General features: G+C 37.9%; 1 pseudogene; it reads right to left on the bottom strand.

Annotated features, from left to right (window-relative positions):
* Positions 1-5,801: 5,801 nt before the first annotated feature.
* On the bottom strand, positions 5,802-8,407 carry LOC120138331 (annotated as a pseudogene).

Genomic DNA, 8,407 nt, shown 5'->3' with positions numbered 1-8,407 from the left:
TAGTCGTAGTAAAGTTTTAAGAGGACAAAAGGGGGGAAGAACCGGTGTTTAGACGCCAAAGTTGGAAAAAACAAGCTTCATTTTACCCGCCAAGACTGGTCCACACTTCTATAGTTTTAGACAAAGCCAAGTTCAATTATACACATTGCCCGTCAAACACAAAAGGTTACGTCTACCTGACCAAACAATATTATTGAATATTATAACAAAATATCATTGATAAAACGTTGAACTCCATTTTCTGCTGGTTACCAAGCCTACAAAAACCAGTACATTTCACCAACTTTTAGTTGTAAGAAGAAAGGGACTGAGATTGTAGGTTAGGCTGCTGTGGTCAATCCGTAATTTAGAACATAATGATTTTGTAACGCTGCTGTGAAGTTTTAACTTTGAATTGTTTTTGTCCATATTCCATGAATTTATCTTTGAAGATGCCAAGAAAAAATAAGGTGTTATTATCAGTGTATGACTGGTTCAAACTTCAAAGGGGGTGTGCATTTAAATAGTGGAATATACAAAATGAGGATTATTTAAATTGAAGGGTCAGTCAGCAAAATTATATTATCAAGTGCAAATGGACCATGTTGCTTCAATATGGAAGTTCTAGATTGATGTTTGACGACGAGTCATGTTAGGAAAAACATCAGACATTTTAAAGCAGCAGATAAAAGAATAGTTTTTTGTTGTACATATAAATTCCTGCAGCTGCCTGAAGAACGAGGGAATATGGATGTAGACTAATTCTAAAGCTGTTTGGTGTAAAGTTGACGTTGTGATTTTAGTCCAAGTTTTGAGATGCTTTCAAGCCCTAGATTGGACTGGTTCAATCAAAGGTTTCAAATTTTGACTTGAGAAGGGAGTGTGTCATGGGGTTCCCCCCCCCCCTTCTGGAAATTGCAGTCGCACCCAAATTTTCCAAGGTGAAGCTTTAACAAACGTAGGACTTCTATTATAAAATTGATTCTTTTAATTTAATTTGTTTTGAACACACCTTCGATATTTGAAACATAAATATTAATTAAAGGATCAAACATCTAATCATATTCGTTGATATAATAAAAAAATCAAGAGTAAATTATGCATTTAGTATCTCAACTTGTTCCATTTTAATCCTTCAACTATTTTTTTAAATTATATTTTGATTTTATTTTTTAAACAAATAGAATGTTGTTATCCAAGGAAAGTGGTGAACTGCTACAAACAAACATGGGTATCTAAAAAAAAGATACTCAACCCAAAAGACTCCAAGCACAACAAACAGAAGAATTCAAAGAACCAATCCTTATCATTGATCGTAATCAAATTTCTTGTCGAATTTCGAAAGATCCTACAATTCCATTCCTCCTGCAATACATACATAATCTTTTTCTAAATCCCAATAGAAAAATGGCATTCAAAGGAAAGATGAGATCTCGACTCAACACTACAGCACCAAGAATACGTTTATCATCCACCATCACGTCCATCCTTCTTAATCGGTCCTTAGTCGCCAACCTATTAAGAATAACAAGTCAAGCAATCATTGCATGTTTAGGAATACGTAATAAGAACCAAACAAGTTTACTCCACTGCACCCTATCCTCCCTCTTCTAAACTCAAGCCATAACTACTTGGTTGAAATTAGAGCCCCTCGAGATAACAAACCACTCGAAGGTAAAGCTTCACTTCTCAATGCAAAAGCCTTCCTAAGGCTCCAGCTGAGACTGCTCTTCACCTCCAAGTACCAAAATCATTCGTTTTAATAATGTAGGCATTCCCCAAACCACTCACAAGAAACCTTCATCAGTTAGGATGCTCCTCACCAATCGAATGAAGCACACCTCATTCCAGCATTGAAGTTTCTTCAAGCCTAATCCTCATTCAGCTTTTGGAAAATAAATTCTATTCCAACAAACTATATTCTCTTTTAACAAGGGCAAACGTAACAGGAAGAATGTTACGATTACCATATTGGACAACTCCCAATAATAAAACTTGCTTGTATTTTCCATACAAGAATGTACCATCAATTTGGACAACGGGTTTACATTATTTCACTACATAACGCATTGTGGGTAAGTCCAAAAAACACGGTGAAATTGGCATCGATCTCGAAAAACTCGATCATTATGGTAAGCATGGCTAGTTTCAAACTCAATTATTGTCCCAGGATTCAATCATTGAACCAGGTTAAACCAACTGGATAGTTCATTGTAAGATGAATCACATTTGTCGTGTAGTTTTATAATGACATTATGTTTTTGCCTTCCATGCTTTTTTGTATGAGACAGTGTACCTATATTGAGATTGTATTGTAGAAATTAGCAATGCAATAGGTATGTGGGAGCTTGCTCTGACCAAGGGCATAATGGCTTGGCAAATCACGTTGGAGTCCAAATTTAGATGGTTCTGGTTGATCCATATGCATAACATGTATGGGGACAACTGTATTTTGTTAGTTCCCATATGCCGATCTTCTTCCTCTTTAAAACGCGAACCATTCAATTGCAGTCATTATCACGTTGGACAAAATAACAAACATACTTTCGGTGGTAAATCGATCGACTCTGGACTGAACTGAAATATGAATATTGTAATTCTTAATTGTCATCATTGCTTCTTCTTTAGATGTGAACTCCATTCCACGATATAAATCACCATTATTAACTGATGAATGCCTCCCATAGTCTCCAAAATTGTGAAAAGCCGGACATCGATGTCTGTGACCCATACTGCGGTTGAGGTGTTTGTGGTGGAGAACCACCCGCAACATAATTCACGTAGAAACTAAGTATTGGATTCGTAAGCATAGTCGAAAATATCCGCTAATGGGTCATAAAACCCTGCGGGCTTTGTGCGAAACCAAACAGTGGTGGCATCTGAAACAACAGATATGGCATCTGAACTTGCGGATGTGGCATCTGAACCGGTTGTAGTGGCTTCTTAAACGGTGGTGTCCCCATGTGAATTGGAGGGCTAAGGATGTAAACCGACGTCACTGGTTGCTGGTTTGATGGTTCCAGTGGCATAGCTGAGGACGACTCAGAAACATGTTATTCGTCTAGTAGTGGGGGGACGATGATGTTGTGACGTTGGACTTTTTTTCGTCGACGATGAATTGCCCCTTCGTGCTTTTGCTGAAAGTAAGAATGACTACCCGTTTGAGTTGAACATTCAATATAGTCATCTAAAACCATCAACCAGTTTCTGTTATATACTTCGATGGGGCAAGCGTTGATGTCGGTTCTCCCATATCGTCAACCAATCTCTATGTTTCACCAACCAATTTACCTCTTTCTTGTCCCGTCTATCGATGTTATGCATATTGAGGTTCCTTGGTGCTTCTGGAATAAATTATGTAAACCCAAACTGACAAACACACGATCAATCGAATGCCACTCAATATAACATAACAAATAAGGGGCACAACTGCCACACATACATCCAGTATCCCACTAAGGTTAGACGAGATGCAAACCCTCAATTCGTCATTCAAATATGACAACCATTTGAACTAAAACAAAAATATAGGTCTCTTATCAAATTAAAATGAGATTCAAATTATATAAATACAATTAAATAAAAAATTAAAATTAAAAACGTACATCTATACCAACTTTATGGTCAATGAGTAATCAGATATCTTGTAATTCTTGTGGGATATCACGATGATTTTTCCTATTACTTGATCAACTATTTAATATAAAAATATATGTTTTCTATAATAATTGAAAATATTATTTAAAAATAAATTTACTATTGATACCTTTAAAGGAACGAAAAGACATATGATTCATTCACGATCGGGCACAAAGGCATGTGGTATCATGCCCACGATTGGAGAAGCATGATATAACCGTCAATAGAAGTCTTCTTATAATTCGTAGTCTGACACATTTCTCTAAACAAAAATGCCAACACTGCAGAGCTCCAACTCAATGTGACAACTACTTCAAAATCGATCAGATGCCTCAACCACATACAATGGACCTGGTTCTGAGATTTTTTAGGCATCAATATACCTCTAATGTTGTAGTATATGCTTGGGCAAATGATTTTGCCTCGTCCTCCGACCCAATTTCGCGCAACTCTTTAAATTCACTTTTCAACCACGCTAATGTTATTCGGCCATTGTTGAAACTAGTCGAATAACTTCCAAGATACTCTCTGCATAAACCCCCAATCATCATCTGCCACACCATAAATGACATTTCCATCGACTAGGAGCCCTAGTTGCATTGAAACATCCTCAGCATAATGGTACACTCCCCATGGTAGATGGAACGTATGTGTCTCTGGCCTCCATCTCTCAATTAGTGTAAAAATCATGGGCAGGTTCAAGTTTACAACCTCCTTCAATTTTTGCTAAGTAATTGAATCTAGCCATAGACAAATATGGCCAGATAAGCCTCGTTGTTTCCATCTTCTTGTTGCGAATAAAACTTATAATATACGATTTTCCTAACAAATAAATTCTAACCATTAAAATTTGAGCTACTATTTCAAATTATTTAAATAAATTCTAATAATTTAAATAATATATAATTGATTTCATAATATTCAAATTTAAAAAAGAATAGTTTTGTATTCTTACTGTGTTGGCAAAATGACTCAAAATATGATCAGCATCCAATCACAACAACGCACCTTCCATTTTTTTAACTTCAATTAATAAATATTATTGGTAGCCCAATGGGAAGGCGGGAAATCGGGGCGGGAGGGGAGGGGGAAGGGCGCCCAATGGGATGATCCTTAGGGTGTCAGAAAATTCCAGTAAGGCGCCTCTGGGGATGCACCTTCCAAGGGTATCAGCAGTTTTATCAGGTGTCAGCGGTTTTCGACTAAGGCGTTTCCTACCAACCGCGCCTTACTCCTAAAGCGTGTTTCACTAAACTCACCTCCTTCTCTCAAGTGTTAGATCGAGCAATATTTACAAAACGATGACTGACAGGTAATATTTTATTTATACGGTGATTTTTTGGTCAAATTGCCTAAAATTATTGGTTGAGTTAATTCATGTCCTCTCGTCTGGATTATATGTTCGAGAAATTGGAGTCAAAAACGTTGCACTGTCTACTAAGTTTCAATAAGATTGTATGTAAAATGATACTAAATTGCTTTGATTAGGTTTCTGGGATGAAAATTTATGTTTCTATAACCTATAGGCACTTGATCTGTTTTATCTTCTTAAGATAATGTTTTTGAGAAAGAACAACCTAATTGGCGTTTCTAGCATCATGAAGCTGTCTAAAACATCTGTAAAAGGAAAGCTGAAGCACCAAGAGAAAAACAAATATATGACCTGCTATCCTACTATTATTAGGAGTCTGTCCCCTTCCCTTTACTCATTGACCCTGCTATCCTACTATTATTATCCACATCTTACCTTCTTTTTCATCCCATTAATGGATCATAAGTTTAAAACTTTGATAGGGTCAAGACCCAATTCTACCTTTGACTTTTCCAAGTGGGAATTGGAAGCAGCCATTGGAAAATGTTGACAGTCACATTCTAGAAGAAGAAAAGGGGAAAATCTTTTATTTTTGGAATTATTTTTTTTCTCAAGAGCAATGCCACTTCAATCTAGAGCTAACAAATATATGACCCGATGAAGCTTCAAGCAAACTTATCAACTTAAACCTGCAACTCATTTCTTTTACTTATTTTCCCCCAAAATCTACATAAGCAAATGGACCTCCCCTCATCTAATATGTAACAAATATGGGTCCACAACTGGCCTTGATTGCTTGGTTTTTTTTCTCCCATCATGTGAAAGGGGATGTCTTTGATTGACCTCGCTTGGGATACTTCCAAGGGCCATGTTTTTTCAAGGCTTATCCATCCACTCATTTTCAGCAGCGATCCTTCCGGAGCCTCGGCCACCGATCTTGCTAAACGAACCAACCGCGGATAGGCTCTTGAAGCTGCTGCTTCCTTCACTGAAATTCCTGGACTTCCTCGGTTTTCTCATCTTCGAGGAACTAACATCCCTGATGTCGTGATCGGCTTCATCACCATTCTTTATCTTGGCTACCACCAACCGGACGATGGTGCTCCGGCAAAAGGGGCATACCGGGGGTGTTAGACTTGCGGTTGCGGGGTTTGGCTTCTTGTGGCAGCACAGTGCCAGTGTGCATTGTGCACACATCTGGTGGCCGCAGTCTTGAACTTCAATTGTGCAGATTTGTTCAAAGCATATGCAGCATAGTTCGGTATCACTAGCCTACATCGAGTATTTCCCCGCAAATATCATCAGCTCCATTACAGCAACTGTTGATTGTTATAGAGGTGTACTAAAGGAAAATACAGTAAAAATAATTATGCTGTGAATTGCTGGACCATGAAATTCAAGACTTTGTATAGCATCTCAACATGAAGGAGACCAAACTACTGGTATGCGAGGACCACAGATGAAACCTAGGCTCAAGAGAAAGTCTATAGATAATCATAAAGAAAACTAGGTAAGGATATCAAGCAAACACAAAATGGTTGAAGTTTATACACCAATTACTCATCATCGTAGTCTTAACTAATGACAAGGAAGACTTAACTTTGAACAAAAACCGGACTATTGATTCATGAACTAGATCCGATTGAAGTTAGAAATGCGAAAGAAAAGGCAAAGAAATCATTTGAAGGAAAGCATCCAACATTTTACCTCGGAAACTGTTGTCTAACCCGGAGCAGAATGTGAGGGTGAAGGAAGTAAGTAAGTTGTTCCCTTGAGGATGTTCTTCTCCCTTTCCCGGTTTGCCTCCATTAAGGCTTGTTCTAATAGTGTTTTTGCCTCCTCGTTAAGCTCACTGATGAACTTTAGTGGTGCTGGCCAGACAATAGGTTCGGCTGATGAAGGATTTAGCAGAGCTGCACATGCTCCATGTTTGTGCTTTAAAGCAACTACATAGGGTATTCTCCTGTAAACATACAAAAATTGAAATTTAGGAAGGAAATATAATGAGAAAAACTCAGGAATCGCATGCAATGCTTTCCCAAAACATCAAGAAAATACGACCTTTGATAAGGTAATACCTCAGATATCTATATACATAAAAGTAATCAGACCATACCCGGATGCATCTCTTTGAAGACGATCCGCACCCCATGCCAACAACTTGCGGACGCAATCAAGAGATCCCCCTCTAGCAGCTAAATGAAGAGGTGTGCTTCCAGGACAACTGAGGAAAACAAAAACCAATCATTTCTATCTTTAAAAAACAGAAACACAATAACAAAAACAATTGTAAATTTGTAATCAAGAACTGTGCAGGAATTATTACACATATCCACCGGTTGAGGCGCAAGCGAGGGCACCGTTGTCTAACAGGATATGTAGGCATTCAGGCCGCCTTTGACGAGACGCTAAGTGCAAGGGAGTAGCTCCCTTGGCGTCTCTTATATTCACAAAACGTGCATATCCCTGATATCAAAGCCGATCAAACATATAAGATCAAGTAAAAACTGAGATCAATGGTCAAAATTAATTCAAAATAGATTGGAAAGAAATATTTAAACAATCTTGATTGAGAGAAGAAACACACAAACACACCATGAAAAAGCAACAGGGCTGGATTGAGCGGAAAAGAGGATAGCTTGAAGGCAGTCGGAGTGACCATAATAGGCTGCATAGTGCAAGCAAGTTCTTCCATTAATGGAGTCAAACTTTAAGATCTGAAAGCATAAATCAGATCATTCGAATCAAATTTATATTTCGAATACGCATAATGCATTAAATCGTAACTTTAAAAATGATTTTAAAAAATGGCTCACATTTGCCCCAGCTTCAATGAGCTTCTTCACGCAGGATATCTTCCCATGCATTGCAGCCAACATAAGTGGAGTCTGAAAACATTCAAAAGAATGAAAAATGTACAGAAAATATATAAACCCAAAAAAAGAATCAAAGCTTTAGAGAGAAAAAATGACCTGCTTTGACGATTTACTACATCCGGGTTCACGGATTTCTCTAAAAGCATAGCCAAAATCTACCCAAAAAAGAAAATAAATCGTTTTCGCATCAAGCGGATGAAACCAAATATGGATCCAACAGCTCAAAACTAAGTAAAATGAAGTTTAAAAGAAGAAGAACATTTAATCCAAAAGCTATCTTCAAAAACTTGCAAAATGATTACCCACCTCGATCTGACCATAAGCAGCAGCTATATGAAGAGAAGAGTGGCGATCATAAATAGTTCTATGATGTAAAAGATTTGTTTCTCTCTTTAATAAAGCTTCCACAGTTTCAAGGTCTCCAACTTGAACTGCACTAAACAATACATTCTCTTGACTCGCTCCACAACTCAGCCCTTGACCCATCTTTCAAGATAGAAAACGGGGCCTTGCACTTTCTTCTGCCCTTTCACCACCGTCGTCGCCGACTCCCTCCGGTGATGGTGGTGGTGGTGGGTGGCTGTCTGGCCTATCTCTCAAT

The sequence above is a fragment of the Hibiscus syriacus genome, unplaced genomic scaffold (assembly GCF_006381635.1).
Source record: "Hibiscus syriacus cultivar Baekdansim isolate YM2019G1 unplaced genomic scaffold, ASM638163v2 tig00002219_pilon, whole genome shotgun sequence".
NCBI classification, from domain to species: Eukaryota; Viridiplantae; Streptophyta; class Magnoliopsida; order Malvales; family Malvaceae; genus Hibiscus; species Hibiscus syriacus.
The sequence above is the reverse complement of the archived record's forward strand: the minus strand, read 5'-3'. Positions and strand labels throughout refer to the sequence as shown.